Source organism: Phyllobates terribilis, unplaced genomic scaffold (genome assembly GCF_046119375.1).
Source record: "Phyllobates terribilis strain yellow unplaced genomic scaffold, ASM4611937v1 Scaffold_223__1_contigs__length_3252167, whole genome shotgun sequence".
Classification (NCBI taxonomy): domain Eukaryota; kingdom Metazoa; phylum Chordata; class Amphibia; order Anura; family Dendrobatidae; genus Phyllobates; species Phyllobates terribilis.
The window spans coordinates 74,184-93,675 of record NW_027362983.1 but is presented as its reverse complement, the minus strand read 5'-3'; the positions used below and the strand labels follow the sequence as shown (position 1 = coordinate 93,675).

The window sequence follows — 19,492 nt, the reverse complement described above, 5'->3', positions numbered from 1 at the left end:
GGAGGTTAGAACACTTGAACGTTGCATAACAAAACATGAATAAAAATATATATATACATTGCAAAAGCAATAGGCAGTGAGCAACCAGAAAGTCCAAGTCTCTTCCGGAGAGGTTGCTCAAAGGGGCACTCCAGGGAGCGCAAATATTTACAAAGAAAATCTTTGGGCTGCACAAAGTCCTCAGCCTCAGAGTTCATATATAAGGAATAAACAGGTTAGGGTTAAAGTGTCCATATCACTTGAATTGTCCATTCAAAGGGAAGAAATATAAGTTACACACATTAATACAATAGTATTATACATAATAATAATAATAATAGTATAATACATAATACTTCAGAGGTAACTATCTACATTCTCAGAAATTGTACTATTTTATTCAATGTACCCAGCAGGGGGTTTACCTCTCGTGCTGCGTACTGATCTGCGTAATGCAGTGGTCTGTGGGGTATCAATGTCTGTATCATCAGTTACCCTGTCTGCCCTTCGTGTGGGTAAGTTGTAAAATTGCCTTAACCTCTCTATGGGACTGGCAAGTGTACCATTGGCTGGGCCTTCTTGCTCTGCTCCAGCCGGAGATCCTTCTTGAGCTGGCTCTTCAGCAGCACTTACAGGTCCAACTTGCTGTAGAGAGTTTTCTGGTTGCTGGAAGAAGTGGAGTACTGGGACGATCACCGCTCCTCCTATTTGAGGCCAATCTGCCGGGAAGTCACCTAAGTCAGTATGGATTACTGCTTCTTCAGGTTCCTCCTGGATGATGAGGGGCACTTCTTGGGGTTTTAGCAGATCCGGACACAACTTTAGATGGTCCTGAGATACTGTTGCAGTGGTTCTCCCTTCATCTTTGCTGATCAAACACGTCTTCCTGTTGTCAAACCTTGAATTCAACACAGTGTAGGGTTCTCTCTCCCACTGGTCATCAAGCTTGTGGTTCCTCCGCTTCCTTTTCAATACCACTTCTCCTGGTGTGAAGGGTTCTGCTGGTGCACTTCTGTTGTATTGCGCCTCTTGTTTATCCCTCACCCGAGTGAGACTGTCTTCGACACAGGCTTGTACTCTTCTGTACTGCTCCTATCTGGCTGTGTCCCAGTCCTCAGTGGTCGCATCAGCTTCAGGTTCTACCACATCAAGCTCCAGGTCCATGGGCAACTTCCCAGGTCTTGCCCGCATTAGATATGCCGGAGTGCAATTGGTGGAGCTTACTGGTATGTGATTATACAGATCCACTAAGTCAGGTAGTAGGTCTGGCCACTGGTTTCTCTCTTCTAGTGGTATGGTCTTCAGTAGATCGATGATGATGTTGTTCATCTTTTCACAGAGACCGTTAGTTTGGGGGTGGTACGGTGTAGTCCTGATCTTTTTACACCCGTACAGATGGCAGAACTCTTTGAACAATTCAGCCTCAAAGGCCGGGCCTTGGTCAGTCAGTACTGTTATGTTCTGCTACCAAAGCTAAGGAAAGAGAGGAGATCTGTCCCTACTATAGGACTCAGCTGAATCCCTACGATGTAACAGGGAACCTGATCCTGCGATCAGACCTGCTAAAGTCCTAATCTAGTCTGTACGGAGACCTATAGATTTGGGGAGGGAATCCCTACAAGTACTAAGGACTGGGAGGAATATGGGACACCTCCTAACAGAAATAGTAGCAGACAGACGAACAAACAAAATAGATAGAACCTAGAGGTCCGTAGACCAAGCAAACTAACAGAGTTAGATACAGAGCACAGGCTAGCTAGAAAGTAGATATACAATGAAGTCCAGCAAAGCCAAAAGGGCGGAGCAGGATTAAATAGGCCAACAAGGTCATGTGACCAGCAAAGGAAAAAAAAACTAACAGCAAGGTTCTAACAGTACCCCCCCTTCTAAGAGGATCCTCCGGATCCCCTAGGACCAGGCTTATCAGGAAATCTCCTGTGAAACGCTCTGATAAGTCTGGACGCGGAAACATCATCTGACCTCACCCAAGAGTTATCCTCGGGTCCGAAACCTTTCCAGGCCACAAGATACTGCAAACTACCTCTATACCGTCTAGAGTCAAGGATGCGAGAAATTTCATATTCCCCGTCCTCCACCACCGGAGGAACAGAGGCAGAGGCGTCACCATCCGACACAACAGCTTTTTTTAACAGAGAGACATGAAAGACCGGATTAATTCTCCAGGAGGTAGGAACCTCCAACCTAACAGCAGATTGGTTGACAACCTGAAGCACCTTAAAGGGCCCTACAAACTTGGGACCCAATTTCTTAGAAGGAATCCTCAACCGCAGATTCCTAGAGGACAACCAAACCATGTCACCAACAGCGAACAAAACCTCCTGTCGTTTCCTATCAAAGTAGTCTTTAGATTTTCTGTTGGCCTCCTGAAGATTACCACGCACATCCGTCCAAACTCTTTCCAAATCACCGGAAAAATTCTCCTCCTCAGGCACGGCAGATCCCAACTTGGAGAACGACCCAAACGACGGATGTCTCCCAGAACAACAAAAAAAAGGCGAACAACCAGCAGAAGAAGATGTATGATTGTTCAGAGCAAATTCGGCAAGTGGCAGAAACTCAGACCACCCCTCTTGATTGTCTGCCACAAAACAACGCAAGAACTGCTCAACATCCTGGTTTTTCCTTTCTGTCTGGCCATTAGATTCAGGATGATATCCGGACGAAAACGACAAATGAATTCCCAACCTGTCACAAAAGGCACGCCAAAAACGAGCCACGAACTGAGGACCCCTATCAGAAACAATGTCAGTAGGAACGCCATGAAGTCTGACAATTTCCTTGACAAAGGCCTTAGCGAGAGTTTTAGCGCAGGGCAGTTTGACGAAGGGAACCAAGTGACACATCTTGCTAAAACGGTCCACGACCACCCAGATGACAGTAAAACCCTCAGAAGGGGGAAGGTCAGTTATAAAGTCCATAGCCAAATGTGTCCAAGGAGCACTGGGGACCTCCAAAGGACAAAGCAACCCCGCAGCAGGAGTATGTGAGGACTTAGATCTAGCACATATAGTACATTGGCGCACCCACTTAATGACTTCCTTCTGCCATCCAGGCCACCAAAAACTGCGACCCACCAGTCTCTTGGTCTCAGAGATTCCGGGATGACCTGCCAACCGAGATACGTGACACTCAACAAACAAATCTCTCCTAAAGGTCCCAGGCACAAACAACCTCCCATGAGGAGTGTTAGATGGGGCATTCTCCTGAGCTTTAAGAATCTCATCTTCCAAAACGGAGTCTAAAGCAGCTATCACAACACCTTCTTGTAAAATGTTTTCCTCTTTCTCAGCACCGACTATGGGAGAAAAACTGCGAGACAAGGCATCCGCCTTAACATTCTTAGTACCAGGGATGTAAGTAACGGAGAAATTAAACCGCGAGAAAAACAGTGCCCACCTAGCCTGACGGGCATTCAGGCGCTTGGCAGCGTCAAGATATATCAGATTTTTATGATCCGTAAGAACCTGAACGGGAAATTCCGCACCTTCCAAGAAGTGGCGCCAGTGTTCAAATGCGAGTTTAATAGCCAATAATTCCCGATTACCAATATCGTAATTCAATTCAGTCTCCGAAAAATTTTTTGAAAAAAAATGCACAGGGATGTAATCCATCCCCGTTATCCTGAGACAATACTGCGCCAACCCCCACAGAGGAAGCATCAACCTCAACCAAAAACGGCCTAGTAACATCAGGCTGCATAAGGATGGGAGCAGAGGTGAACCTCTCCTTGAGATACACAAAAGCTTCAATGGCCTCAGAAGACCACTGAACCGCATCAGCACCTTTCCTGGTGAGATCAGTCAGAGGTTTGACAATACTAGAAAAATTTTTTATGAATTTTCTATAGTAATTGGCGAAACCCAAAAACCTCTGTATCGATTTCAAACCAATAGGCCTAGGCCATTCCTGCACAGCCTGAACCTTAACCGGATCCATCTCAAAACCTTTGATGGAGATAATGTAGCCCAAAAAACTAATTCTCTGTACAGCGAACTCACATTTCTCCAGCTTAGCAAAAAGCGAATTGTCCATTAATAACTGTAATACCTCACGCACGCTCCGCCAATGAGACTCCAGATCTGGCGAATAAATCAAAATGTCATCCAAATACACAACCACATTTTTACCGATCAAAGGTCTAAGGATGTCATTAATCAGATTCTGAAAAAATGCAGGAGCATTAGTAAGACCAAAAGGCATAACCAGATTCTCAAAATGACCCACAGGAGTGTTAAAAGCAGTCTTCCATTCATCACCCTCCTTCATGCGCAACAGATTGTATGCCCCCTTAAGGTCAATTTTAGAGAACCACTTGGCCCCCAATAACTGGTTAAACAGATCAGGAATCAATGGCAGTGGGTAAGGATTGCGTACCGTAATTTTGTTAATCTCACGAAAATCCAGACAAGGACGTAAACCGCCGTCCTTTTTTTTTACAAAAAAAAATCCAACCGCCACAGGAGACTTAGAGGGCCTAATGTGACCGGCGGCCAAACTTGTCTGTATGTATTCCTCCAAAGCCTTCCTCTCAGGAATAGTAAGGTTAAATAAACGACTTTTAGGAAGAGTCGCTCCAGGGACAAATTCAATAGAACAATCATAGTCTCTATGGGGAGGCAAAACCTGCGATTCTTTCTCAGAAAAAACTCTCCAAAAATCCTGAATAGGAACAGGCAATTCTCCCCTATCCAAAGCTGCAATACGCCCGTTACAACACTTGTCATAACATTTATGGCTCCAGGCTTTAATTTCACTGGTAGACCAATCCAGTACAGGATTGTGAAATTTTAACCAGGGCAAACCCAATATTACTGGAGAAGGCAAGTTATTCAACACTACCAAATCCAATTTCTCATGGTGAACACCATTAATAGTGAGAGGAAATTCACTGACCTTGAGAGTAATATTCTTCAAAGGGGAGCCATCCACAGAAACCACAGCAATGGGGGATGATAAAGGTTCAGGTTTTAAATTGAGTTTTTCCACGAATCCCCCATCAATAACATTCAGTGTAGACCCGCAATCAACAAACACCCGAAATTCCATTAATTTTTCCTGAGCAATCGTGGAAGCAGCTAAAAATATACCCTTGGAATTTAAACAGGCAATACGGGCGTGACTGACCATTTTTTTTTCTTTCTTCATACGAAGCTCACAGCCTTTAATCAAATGACCAGATTTTCCACAATAGAAACACAAGCCTTCTGAAAAACGACGGTGTTTTTCTTGAGAGCGAGGTGCCACCGATCCAATCTCCATCGGTTCACCACTGTTAGTACACACATTATCATAACCAGAAACTGACATAGCAGAGGATTTGCTCTCATTAACCCTAGCACGCAGTCTTCTATCCACCCGTATAGCTAATTGCATAGCCTGTTGCAAATCTTCAGGTGTAGGATAAGCAATTAGCAGGTCTTTAACCTTTTCACTGAGCCCAGCAAGAAATAGACTTTTCAGAGCAGAATCGTTCCACCCTGTTTGAGTGGACCAACGACGAAAATGTGTACAATATTTTTCCATATTACCTGATCCTTGTTTTAAACGTCTCAACTCAGTCTCAGCTGATGCCACACGGTCAGGATCATCATATAATAGTCCTAAAGCAGAAAAAAAACTATCCACTGATCTGAAGCATGTATCACTAGGTTGCAAAGAAAAGGCCCACTCCTGAGGCTCTTTGCGCAAAAGTGACATTATGAACCCTACTCGCTGGGATTCATCCCCAGAGGACTTGGGTCTCAAACGAAAATACAATAAGCAAGCATTTTTAAATGAAAAAAATTCTCGATGTTCACCAAAAAATAAATCCGGCAAACATACCTTAGGCTCCAAGAAATATGCTCCAGGACAGTTACTCACGTGCTGACGGAGCTCGGCCACTTCCAGAGAGAGTCCCTGCAGGTGTTTAGCCAAATCCTGAACCGACACCATGATGGAACAAAAAAAATCTTTCCTTAGAGAATTTACAGGCTGGACTTACTGTTATGTTCTGCTACCAAAGCTAAGGAAAGAGAGGAGATCTGTCCCTACTATAGGACTCAGCTGAATCCCTACGATGTAACAGGGAACCTGATCCTGCGATCAGACCTGCTAAAGTCCTAATCTAGTCTGTACGGAGACCTATAGATTTGGGGAGGGAATCCCTACAAGTACTAAGGACTGGGAGGAATATGGGACACCTCCTAACAGAAATAGTAGCAGACAGACGAACAAACAAAATAGATAGAACCTAGAGGTCCGTAGACCAAGCAAACTAACAGAGTTAGATACAGAGCACAGGCTAGCTAGAAAGTAGATATACAATGAAGTCCAGCAAAGCCAAAAGGGCGGAGCAGGATTAAATAGGCCAACAAGGTCATGTGACCAGCAAAGGAAAAAAAAACTAACAGCAAGGTTCTAACAAGTACCTGCTCAGGGTATCCATGGGGTCTGCAGAAGTACGCTTGAAACGTCTTGGCTGCTGTCTCTGCTGTCAGGTCTTTGACAGGGGCGACCACCAGGAACCTGGAGTAGTAATCCACCATGGTCAGGGCATTGGAGTATCCTGACCGACTAGGTGACAACTTGACATGGTCCAGGGCCACGATCTCCAAAGGGCGAGTCGTCTTGATGGGTTGCAGAGGTGCCTTCTGGCTGCTGTAGTCTCTTCTTCTGAGGCCACAGGGTCCACAGTCTCTGCACCACCTCTCAATGGAGCTGCGCATCCCCACCCAGTAGAATCGGCACTTCAACAGGGTCTCTAGCTTTTTCCACCCAAAGTGCCCCGCTTGATCGTGGTAGGCCTCCAACACCATCTGGATGTCCGTCTTGGGGACCACTATCTGCCACACCATCTCGTGGGCTTTGGGATTGACGTACCTCCGGCACAACTTCTCACGGTAGATAAACAGCCGGCTTCTCTCATTCCACAGCTGCTTTGCTTGGAGAGATGCATCCTTCTCCAGGGAGGAACCTTCTTGGGTTATCAGTTCCTTGATACGGCTGACAACCGGGTCGCTGTCCTGGGTCTCTTTCCAGCTGTGGTGAGGCAAGGGGTTTAACGTCTTACCGCGTTGCCTCCTGGAGGCTCGTAGCTCGTGGGTCATCCCATTCCGGTGGAAGGCAGGTAGTTCAACCTCTTCCAGGTCATCCACTTCTTCTTCTGTGTCTGGCTGGTGAGGCATCCTGGACAGGGCATCGGCGTTGGCGTTCTTGCGGCCCGCCCGGTACTTTATGGTGAATTGGTAGTTTGACAGCCGAGCCATCCATCGTTGTTCCATGGCTCCCAGCTTGGCTGTTTCAAGATGAGTTAAGGGGTTATTGTCAGTGTAGGCAGTGAACTTGCTGGAGGCTAGGTAGTGCTTGAACCTTTCTGTAATGGCCAGACCAAGGCCAGAAACTCCAACTTGAAGCTGCTATAGTTCTCTGGGTTCCTCTCGGTCGGGCGGAGCTTCCTGCTTGCATACGTGATGACTTTCTCCTGGCCATTCTGCTTCTGACTTAGGACAGCTCCCAATACTTCATTGCTGGCATCAGTATACAGCAGGAACGGTTGGCTGTAGTCAGGGTAGGCTAGGATCTCATCACCTGTCAGGATCTCCTTCATTTCTTGAAATGATTCAGCCTGTTCTTTACCCCAGTGGAACGGGGGATTTCTGCCCTTGGGGGACTGTCCTACCAGGAGGTCTTGCAGAGGTGCTGCTCTCTTGGTGTAATCTTTTACAAACCTCCGGTAGTATCCTATCAGTCCCAGGAACTGACGCACCTCCTTGAGGTTCTTCGGCTCCGGCCATTTCTGGATGGCAGTGACATTCTCCGGGTCTGGTGCTACCCCTTCTGGACTGACAATGTGTCCCAGGTACTGTACCTTCTTCTTGAGCAGGTGGCACTTGGAGGGCTTCAACTTCATCCCATACTGGGACAGTGACTCAAATACCTCCGCCAGGTGCTTCAAGTGGTCCTCATACGTCTTGGAGTACACAATCACATCATCCAGGTATAATAACACAGTCTCGAAGTTGCGGTGTCCCAGGCAGCACTCCATCAATCTCTGGAACGTTCCGGGGGCATTGCAGAGTCCAAACGGCATACTGTTGAACTCGCAGAGTCCCATCGGGGTGGTGAAGGCCGTCTTCTCCCGATCCTCCTCAGCCACAGCTACTTGCCAGTACCCACTAGTGAGGTCAAGGGTGGAAAAGTAATTTGCAGACTTCAAGGCAGCCAGGGATTCCTCAATACGTGGTTAAGGGTATGCATCTTTATGTGTAATGCGATTTACTTGACGGTAATCTACGCACATTCTCATGCTTCCATCCTTCTTCCTGACTAGAACTAGGGGAGCTGCCCAGGGACTACAACTATCCCTTACTACCCCTGCCTTCTTCATGTCATGCAACATCTCCTTGGCTTTCTGGTAGTGTGCTGGAGGTATAGGCCTGTACCGTTCCTTGATGGGGGGATGGTTGCCTGTGGGGATGTGATGTTGTACCCCCTTAATCCTCCCAAAGTCAAGCGGGTGTTTGCTGAATACCTGCTCGTATTCCTGAACCACCCGGTGTACTCCCTGTTTCTGGTGGGCAGGAGTGGTGTCTGTACCAACGTGGAGCTGTTGACACCAATCCCCCTCCTGTGTTGTAGGGTCATTATCCTCCACTTGGTCTGGGGAGGTTAAGGACTCCGCCGTGTGAATAGAGTTATTATTTACAGTGTAGAGTTTGGCAATAGTGGCATAACGTGGTAATTTAACCTCGTCTTCCCCATAGTTAAGAAGACGGACGGGCATCCTCCCATTGCGTACATCTACTACCCCCCTGGCGGTTAAGAGTGTAGGTCTGTGCTCTGAGCTAAGGGGTTCTACTACCGCCTGGTAGCTCTGTCCTTTAAGACCTATTGCTGCTCTACACCAGATAAGCATTTCACTCATTGGGGGAATTACAATGGGTATCGGGTCAGTTACCCGCACGTTACCAATCTCACCGCCGGTCAGCTGCGCTTGCTGCTGGTACGTCAGGGCTCGGATCTCCTTCTGGATCGCTCTCCTCTGCCCTGGTCTGGCAACGTCAGCGAGCTGTTGGAGTAAAAACACAACCTCCTCCAAACAGTTACCAACAATGTTAGTGCCTAGTACCATATTCAGTCCATTTTCCTCATTGACAGTCTTCACTACAATGAGTCCCTGGTCCTTTAACTCCACTCTCCCCACTTTTACTGCTACATTCTTAACCCCGAGTAGGTCAAGAGGGAGGCCGTTAGAGGCATATACTGAAAAGTCTGGGTTTGGGGGTTGGAGACTGTCCATGGACCAGTATTTGCTATAGAGGATATCAGGTATGATTGTTACCTGGGATCCGGTGTCCAGCAGGGCAGGTATCGCAATGCCGTCAAGTATGATGGATAGGAAAGGTCTTCCTCCCACGAACCTGCGGTGCCAGTCTGAGGGGCCTGCTGAGTCTATTCCTGGGTGCTGGCCCTCGGACCCAGGGTTTGCTCGTTTAAAGGACACTGGTGCACTGTGTGACCTGCCTTCTGGCAGCGGTGGCAGACGAACTCTTGGTGAGGATGGCGCTGGTTGTTGGTCCTTCCTGGGGGTGGCGTTGTCCTCCTCTGGGGTGGCGATGTCCTCCTCCGGGGTGGCGACGTCCTCCTTCTCCTCCGGTTCATCCAGGGGACATCCTCAGGGCAGTCGGCTAGCAGTATCTTTCCTTCCGTCTCTGGCTCAGTCCGTAGTTGCAGGGCACTCATCACAGTGGCCAGGTTTTTGGTCAGCTGGCGCACTTCTGAGCGCAGACAGTCCAGCTCAGTAGGGGGCGCTGCCTGTACTTTGGCTTCAGCAGCCAGCGGGGAAAAGGTGGGTGCTGCTGGCGTTGGAGTGGCCCCACCCTGGTAACGCTGGATAGACGTATCTGCTGTCTCCAGGGGTTGCAGTCCCTTGATAGCCATGTCCTTAAGGGTGTCGAAGGTAGCATCTGGATGTTCCAAGGACCACCAACGCACAGTCCTGCTCTCCGCTTGGGACCTCAGCCCCCGGACAAATTGTTCTTTTAGCATTTTACTCTCATTGGTTATGCTAATTGGACTAACCTGTTTTAGAGCTCGCAGGGCCACCTGTAAACGGCAGGCATAGTCCCGAACGCTGCCCTCCGGCTTCTGAGAGCATTGGTAGAACCTCATCCGGAGGTCTGCCTCAGTGCGGTCCTCAAAGGCAGTCTGTAACTTTTTGAAAATTGTGGAGACTGATTCCTGGTCCGCGGCCGACCAAGTCTCTACCTCTCTCTCCGCAGCACCAGTCAATTGTCCCACAACTACTGCGGCTCTTTGTTTGCCGGTCATAGAATACATGTCCAGGATGCTGCATATTTTGTGCTTGAATCCGGACAGGGTGTCCGGCTTGCCGTTGTACTGGGGGAGCCACTTTGCTCCAGGCATGTACGGTAAAGTCAATGGTACAATAGGGGCTACAGGCCCTGGTAATAGGGCGGCTGCTCCGTCTTGCGCGGCGGCGGCTGCGGGCGCATCATCGGGGCTGTCAGCCTGGTCAGCGACGTCGGGCTGTTGCTGCAACATCTTGGCGCCCCCCTAGTGAACCGTGGCCTACCTTCCTTCTGTAGGCCGCAGCTCCGCAGGCGGAGGTCTTCTGATAGGACCTTGCGTCTCTTACGTTCCACGTCGGAGCGTTCGCTTGGGCTTCCTGCCAGGACCTGATGCTGCGTCAGTGCGTGGGGCGTGTCCTCGACTTTGCGCGCTTTCAGCACTTACGCCCTCTAGTTTTCCCGCGGTTACGCCCTTCTTCTCGCATGGCGACCGGAAAGATGGCGGCCAATGGCGGGAAACTCCAGAAAATGGCGGGAAAAGCTTCACCACTGTGAGTTTTTTACAGTTTCTTAAGGCGCACAGTACCCGGTGGCAACGGGCACAACTCCTTCTGTTGCCGCGGGCACGCAATCCTGTTCGTGACGCCAGTTAGAGAGATGTGGCACCCAGGGGATGGGGACTACTCGGTGCCCGGGCCTTAATGCCTGGCCTTGGGAGATGTCGCGGTGGTCGGCTCCCGGGCCCGTACCCTGGGGTCTCTCTTAAAAAAAAGGGGTTAAATGGAAAATGAAAGTTCGTGACGCCACCTGTGGTGTCTGGTGAGGACCACCAGCACTGCGGCAGTCCACTGAGGCCGGTGTTACGGCAGCTATGATGGGGTAGCTCCCCACAGGTGGAGCTAGGCCTCAGGGCAGCGGTGTTCGTTAAGGTGCACTATATGGCGGTGACCCAGCGGGTCCAAGGAAAAATGGGAGACACACTCACGTTTGGCTTCAGTACCTTTTTACTGGTGGAGTTGCGGTACCGCCCCGAGCACTGTAGGGTGAGGGGTGCACTGCAGGTCTCTCCCCAGTGAGCAGGTATAGGGCCTCCTGTATCCTTGCCGCTTGTGTAGTTTATGGCCTGTCTGAAACTAGGCCTAACTTAGTCCTTGTGTTGCGCCGGCTGACCTGGTGTTAGGGCCTTTTGCTTAAGAGTACGCTCCAGGTATGGCGGAGCCTCCGTGCCTCCTGGTCCTGTTACGTGTCAGCTCCTGGGCTATCCTGAGACCTGAAGTCTTCCAGGAAAGATCCGGCTGTTTTCCACAGAGGGTTTACTGCTGTGCAGACTCGGAGCCGGTGTCCGGTATATTTCTGGGGTGAGCTTATGAAGCTCCTCGGTCACCGATGCTACTGTTCCACTAGCCTTCGGCCTACTCTGGGCCCTCACTAGGCTATACACACTGGCAGTAAGCTGGCGGCCTCTTCTGACGCTCTTTAGAGCGTCGGCAACGCTCCTAGCTGTCTCTCTCTGAGCTGCTTGCAGCAGACTCCAAACAACTCCTCTCAGCAGAAACCTGCTGAGTCACTAACCTTCTGTGTCTCAGCAGAGACTCCTGACTGGACTCACTCCTTAGACAACTGACTGAACTCCCTCTCTTCCTGCCTCCACCCTCCTTTATATATTCACTAAAGGGCTCCCTCTGGTGGTTCTGAGGTAGGGTGGAGGTGTGTGAACGCTCTGAGGGCCTCTTGTGGAGAAAACCTGAAATGCACCCCCCTTTGGTCTGTGACTCCATGCACAGCAGGGCGTCACATCCACACGGCCAAAAGTACCAATACCTGGTTTACAAACAACAGTATCACTGTGCTTGGTTGGCAGCAAACTCGCCTGACCTTAACCCCATAGAGAATCTATTATAGAGAATCTATGGGGTATTGTCAAGAGGAAGATGAGAGACACCAGACCCGACAATGCAGACGAGCTGAAGGCTCAAAGCCACCTGGGCTTCCATAACACCTCAGCAGGGCCACATTGCCGCATTGATGCAGTAATTGATACTAAAGGAGCCCCGGCCAAGTATTGAGGGCATTTACTGAACATACATTTCAGTAGGACATTTCAGATTTTAAAAACATTTTTCAAGCTGTTGTTATAAAGTATTCTAATTTACTGAGATAATGACTTTTGTGTTTTCATTGGCTGTAAGCCATAATCATCAACATTAACAGAAATAAACACTTGGAATAGATCACTCTGTCTGTAATGACTCTATACAATATAGGAGTTTCACTTTTTGTACTGAAAACTGAAATAAATGAACTTTTTGATGATATTCTAATTTAGTGAGATGCACCTGTATGTAATAATCTTTGCTTCGCTTAGAATCTGCTTGGAATTTGAGAAAATCAAGGAACAAGCGTTAAAGGTTCCTGAAACTGCTGAAGATGTAATAGAGGAGATTGCGCTTGTGGAGCAGGCGAAGAATAAAAGCCTGGTAGAGCTAAAGTCCCGAATTGCTGTACGTACGTCCCTGGGTATAATTAGTGAAAAACATAATATATAGGATTATTCCGATATTTCTTGTGTCCTGGTTAATATGTATTTTTCCATATATAGGTCATGTCATACTAGCTATACTTACCAGTCCCTCTCCAGGTTTCAGTGATCAGATCCCCAACATGATCATGTGATTGCTGCAGCCTATCAGTGACTACGGTGGTAACCGGCTACAGCCAGTGATTGGCTACAGAAATCACATGTCCACATAAAGCAGGAAGAACACAAACCGATGGAGGGAACTGGAGTTGTGGAGCATCAGTATAATTTTATAACCTAAGTTTTTGGAAGAAATATAATTGGTGCAACCTCTGTGATTGTAGATGCTAGATACATTAATACATAGTGAGTTTCATTTTTTTAATTTTAGGAGTGTCAGCGGAGGATGAATTATCTTCTAGATGTTCATTTATTTGTACCTGAAGATATCATCCTGAACTCAACAGTGTTACTGTGGCCAAAAAATATCAACCCAGTGTTTGATGAAAATGACCAGGTATGTGGGCTCATGTCTGAAAATGGGGTCTCGGGTGCCAGCTCCAATGAAGCAGCAGCCCCCTGCAGTGTCCAGGTAATTAAACAGGGAACGCTCTGGGAGCATTTTTTGATAACTGTTCCTTTCTAAAAGCTGATTGAAAACGCCAAGCGTAAAGGAGAGGGCGAGCTGCTGGGGAAAAGAGAGAAGCTTATGCTGGAACTGGAGAAACTTTTGCGTCGGATGGAAGAATTTGCAAAGTACTCTGAGCTGGATATGATGCAGCAGGTATGATAGTCACAGGCTGTGTTATAGTTTTCCATCTTCTTATTTTCATTACTTTAAGACTCTTTTCATATTTGTACAGATCCTTTTTACCCAAAACGCATCATGGTTGTCGCGAACGATAATTTTTTTGTGCAGCACAAAAGATCATTTCACCCGACGAACAAGCGTTTGGCCATTCGTCAGTGATTGGCAGCCTATTTATACTGCACAATTATCCTTAAACGAGCGTTCCTGGGAAGTAGTTATAAAATGCTCCCTAACTCCGGTTTGGAGTTGCATTAGGATTTTTTTATGTTGTTTTTTTTTTTTGGGGGGGGGGGTTCTATCCCTTTTTAAAGGCAAGAATCAAGAATATTGAGACTACAGCCAATAGTGTAACCTGAAGCTTCCATGCAAAATCTCCATTAGGGCCCCCAACTATTGCAGGTCTTTAATAGTAGTGATCTTCTCATATGAGTCAAAGAGACCCTTTGGGCCCCCCTTAGCTCCAGATGCAATTGCAACCCCCTGCACGCACTGTAGTTACGCCCTTGACTGCAGCATTATTTTTGCTATACAAAAAAAAACTATGAAAAAAACATAAACCCGACTGACCACCATTATCAGCCAGAACAGTCTTTATAGAGGCAGTCCCTAGTGCTTAACCTGAAGTGCAGTCAAGCAAAGGCAGGTCAGAGGCAGTCGTCACACCTGAGCACTGGCGTATGAAAGCATCCACTAGGCCTGAAACGTGTTGCGTCCAATAGGCCTGAAGCGCATTGCTTCCAATAGGCCTGTAACGCATTGCGTCCAATAGGCCTGAAATACATTGCGTCCAATAGGCCTGAAATGCATTGCGTCCAATAGGCCTGAAATACATTGCGTCCAATAGGCCTGAAACGTGTTGTATCCACTAGGCCTGAGATGATTTGCATCCAGTAGGCCTGAAACGCGTTGCGTCCAATAGGCTTGAAATGCGTTGCGTCCAATAGGCCTGAAACGATTTGTGTCCAATAGACCTGAAAGGCCTGAAAGTTACACCTCTGACATCAGCTGTCTATAAAGTGGAGCATATAGGAGTCTGTATTCTGCAAACGAGAAGTAAAGTTCACCGGTGAGAAGTCAGTCTCATTCTGTAACTTGTGAATGTCTAACTCATTTTCTTTAATGGAGGCAGTCCGGTTAACCCTTTACTTATCTGTGTTTATTGTGTCTGGTTTCAGTAAGTAGTAGTAAATAACCTCGGCACTCAAGATATATAAATAAATGTGAAAATTTATTCCAATCATAGTCCAATCCAAAAGAGCAGTAGACGTTTCGGCCAATCAGTGGCCTTCATCAATACAATCTATAAGCATAAATGGACACCATAGATTATAATATGAAAATGCAAAATAGAGCAAAAAGTAGAATTACATAATGATCATACGCCGGCATTGAGAACATCTATAACATAGCATAATAACAATGGGGAAGCCTCAAAAATGACACATACCAGGTGTGGATTGGAGTAAGTCCAGAGGAAATAGGCAAAAAGTCTCTAGAAGTAGAGGTCAGTCCTGTAGGAGGATGTGAGTCAGAGAGTCAGTTACAGAGCTCACAATAATAGTTGGGGGTGCCGCATATGGTCCTATTAGGGAGTACCTGTGCGTCCTGGAAGTGGTCCTGTGAATCCAACGCGGAGTCCACCGCTAGTTGTGGGAGGAGTGACCTTGTAGGTTTGTAATTGCCGCTATTTATAAGCCTGAGGTGGGGGGAGGCGTGATGGACGTCGCTAATGAGGTGGTGAGTGTGGGTGGAACGCACCCAGCAATGCTGCTGTATGTGCGTGCGTTCCACGGAGAACCGGAAGTGACGTTTCCGGAAGTGACGTCACCGGATACGCGCAAACCGGAAGTCAAGTGCGTTCCACGCATGAGAGCTTGCGTTCCACCAGGGAAAAGAACGCGAAGGGGAGCTTGGAAAGCAGATTTTTGAAAAGGAAGGCAGATCACCTAGACAAGGTGCATCGTGCTTGAGCAGTCCTATGTCCAGGTGGCAAGATGAGTCATATGAAGGTGACATCAGTAGTGCATCAGAGGTGACATCAAGGTGCATCGTGCTTGAGCAGTCCTATGTCCAGGTGGCAAGATGAGTCATATGGAGGTGACATCAGTAGAGATACAGTAAAAAATGCTTATCTGAAATGAAGTATCAATACACAATTATTAGAAGGATATCAATAATATGTCATTAGAATATCACATAGAATGAATGGTATATCTCATCACAATGTTTCAAATAAAGGACAATAGGTCGTAGTCCCTATTGAGACCCCTGGGAGCAAGGGACTGTAACTCATGTATCCAAAAAGCCTCCCTTTGTTTGAGAAGGCGTACACGATCCCCACCCCTGCGTGGTGTTAAAACCTGTTCTAATATTTGGAATTTAAGTTGTGAAATTTGATGACCTGCTGAATGAAAGTGAAATGGAATGGGCAATAACAGGTTCTTGCAGCGAATGGTAGATTTATGTTTAGAGATATGATCTCTAATGGGTTGCGTGGTCTCCCCAACGTAAACGAGACCGCAAGGACATTTAATTAGATAGACCACAAATGACGTGTCACATGTGAAGTAGTCCTTGACCTTATACCTCTTCCCAGATAGTGGGTGGTGAACAGTGTCACCTCGTAACACGTTGTTACATTGTCTACATTGTAGACAGGGAAAAGTGCCATTTCTGAGGTTTTGGAGGAACCTCTGTCTTGGACCTGAACATTGGCTCCCTATGTCTGCCCGTATCAGACTATCTCTCAGATTTGAGGATCGTTTGAAGCACGGTAAAAATGGTGTCTGAAAAGAGGGGATGTCTGGATAGCCTGTACTCAAAATGCCCCAGTGTCTTCTGATAGCTTTATGGATCATGTATGCATATGGGTGATAAGTATGTACAAAAGGGATACGGTCTCTCATAGGCGGATTAGGACGCCTAGGTTTTTGGTGTTTAGAGTCCCAAATGGATGTAGGATATCCCCTTTGGATGAATTTATCCTGCATCTCCTGTAGTCTTGTCTGTCTGAGATGTTCGTCAGTGACAATTCTTTCAACCCTTTTGAATTGAGACTGGGGGATAGAGCGTTTCATAGCCATGGGATGATTGCTAGTGAAATGCAATAAGCTATTGCGATCAGTGGATTTAGAGAACAGATCAGTAGTGAGGTTGCCATATAGGGTCTTTCATGACTTTAGTGTCCAGGAAGCTCACATGGTCCGGGTCATGGGTCAATGTGAAGTTGAGGTTGGGCCAGGCTGTATTGATGTCCGAAAAAAATGTCATTAGGGAGTCTTGTGGGCCCACCCACATGCAAAAGATGTCATCTATATACCTTTTCCAGACGATAGAAAATTGTTGAAATAATGCATGGGGATAGATGACATCTTGTTCAAAAGCAGCCATATAGCAATTTGCATATGGGGGGGGCACATTGGACCCCATTGCGGTCCCCCTAACTTGGAGGTAATAGGTATCTTGAAATAAAAAGAAGTTCTCCGTGAGAACTATGCGTAGAAGGTCAATGCAAAGACTGGAAACCCTGGAATCGGTGTGAGAGGATTCTAGTAACCGTTGGACCGTAATGATTCCATGTTCATGTGGTATAGAGGTGTAAAGGTCTTTAACGTCCAGAGATACCAGTATTGCGTTGGATGGAACCTGTCCTGTGTCGCGTAGTCTCTGTAGGAAAGCCCCTGTGTCAAGAAGGTAAGACGGACTGCGTTGGGTTAACGGTGTGAGGAACTTCTCTAAGAAAATTGAGAGGGGGGAGAGTAATGAGTCCGTTGAAGCTACTATAGGCCTGCCCGGGGGATGTTGAAGATTCTTGTGTATTTTGGGCAGGATATAAAAAACTGGAGTAATGGGAAATTTTTTTATCAAAAATGTGCTAGTCTTGGAGTCAATAACTCCCGCCTTCTGATAATTCTCCATGGTTGTTTGAATTAATGTGGTTAAATGTGATGTGGGGTCACATGATAGCGGACGATAAGTTGCGTTCCGTCCAATAGGCTTGAAATGCGTTGCGTCCAATAGGCCTGAAACGATTTGTGTCCAATAGACCTGAAAGGCCTGAAAGTTACACCTCTGACATCAGCTGTCTATAAAGTGGAGCATATAGGAGTCTGTATTCTGCAAACGAGAAGTAAAGTTCACCGGTGAGAAGTCAGTCTCATACTGTAACTTGTGAATGTCTAACTCATTTTCTTTAATGGAGGCAGTCCGGTTAACCCTTTTCTTATCTGTGTTTATTGTGTCTGGTTTCAGTAAGTGACAGATGTGAGGACTGTACAGAAGCGAATAGCAGACGCAGAGGAGGCGGTGGCTTATATTAACAAAGAAGAAGCACTGTATAAATGGGACCTTACAACATACCCTCAGCTGGATTCTTCAAAACTCAACATCGAACCTTACCAGAAACTTTTTGCACTGATTTACAAATGGCAAAAAACTGAAAAAAAGTATGTGCACCCCATTGGGGAATTCTGAGTTAACTCTTGGCATACCTTTATTTATTAACACCATACGTGATCTGAAGTGGAGAGTAAATGGCGCATTTAAACAAGCTGATGATCATTCCCAATTATCAGCCTGTGTAAATGTGCCAGTAATCACCCGATGAACAAGCAAAACACTAATTCGTCGGGAACGAATCATTTATGGCAGCAAAAATCATCTTTATCTACAGCACTTTGCCCCTTGTAACGTTATAGGGACAAATTATATCTAATAACCAATCGTTCTGTCCCCATCACTGTTCTTCGGTCCTGGAAATAACCAAGCGCCAAAAGTCTTGCATATATTACAAGGGGATTATGTGTTATTAAAGGGCTGTCCGGCCTTGGGGCACAAGTCTGCAGTCACTCCATGTGACTGCAGACATGTGAATCCTCACAGCATGTGTACTGTGCGCGTTATAAGGATTCTCCAGCATCGGGAGCACAGGCGTGTGACAGCAAGTATTTGCATACATACGGTCACATCCCAACTAGACATATCCGGCCTTGCTCAATGCAAGCATATTGAGTGGAGCCAGACACGTCTAGTCGGAATGTGTTCAGAAGTATGCAAATCACATACTTGTGGTCACATAACAGCCCGTTCCCGGCACCGGAAAATCCTCGCAGTGCGTGCAATGTGAGGATTTACAAGTCTGTAGTTACATAGACTGTAGACTTGTACCCCAAGGCTGGACAATCCCTTCTGCAAAATAGGAGATAAATGTATGATCGGTAGGGGTGCTCTAACCACAGGGTCCTTCAGTAATCCAGAGGACAGAGGTTCCAAAGTCTGCTATGTGAATGGAGTGATCGTGCGCATGCGTAGCCAGTGCTCCATTCATGTCTGTGGGAGCAGTCATGCGCATGCGTAACCATCACTCCCATAGATGCACACATGCTTCATTCACAAAGCTGTATCTAGGACCACCGCTTTCAAAACTGCTGGGGGCTGCAGCAGTCGGACTCCCAGTGATCAGACATTTTTCAACAACCTTGTGGATAGGTGATTAAAGATTATTTATGGGACAACCATAGCCATAGATGTAGAAGAGAAAAAAAGCAGAATAAAGAGTAATAGATGAGCTAAAAACATGAGATTTATCAAAATATGTCTTGAAAAATCTCACGCTTCCAGGTGGATCGACGGCGCTTTCCTTGACCTGAACGGAGAAAGCATGGAAGCCGAGGTGGACGAATTCTTCCGAGAGGTCTACAAGATGATGAAACTATTTCAGCAGAAGCAGAAGACGTTAGAAGAGGAGAAGAAAAAGGCGGCTCGACACCGGACACTGTCTGAAGATAAGGATTCGGTGAACGAGGAAAAGAAGGAAAGCCGCATAGTTCTTGTAGCATCGGCGTCTCTGCCCCGTACTAGGCAGAGACGCCG

At 47.0% G+C, this 19,492-nt stretch overlaps 1 long non-coding RNA gene across 1 annotated transcript; it reads left to right on the top strand.

Moving 5' to 3' along the window:
- Nucleotides 1-12,676: 12,676 nt before the first annotated feature.
- On the top strand, nt 12,677-13,563 carry LOC141214466 (uncharacterized). Its single transcript, XR_012283686.1, has 3 exons — nt 12,677-12,793; nt 13,202-13,327; nt 13,460-13,563. It is a non-coding gene; the product is annotated as an uncharacterized lncRNA (long non-coding RNA).
- Nucleotides 13,564-19,492: the final 5,929 nt, after the last annotated feature.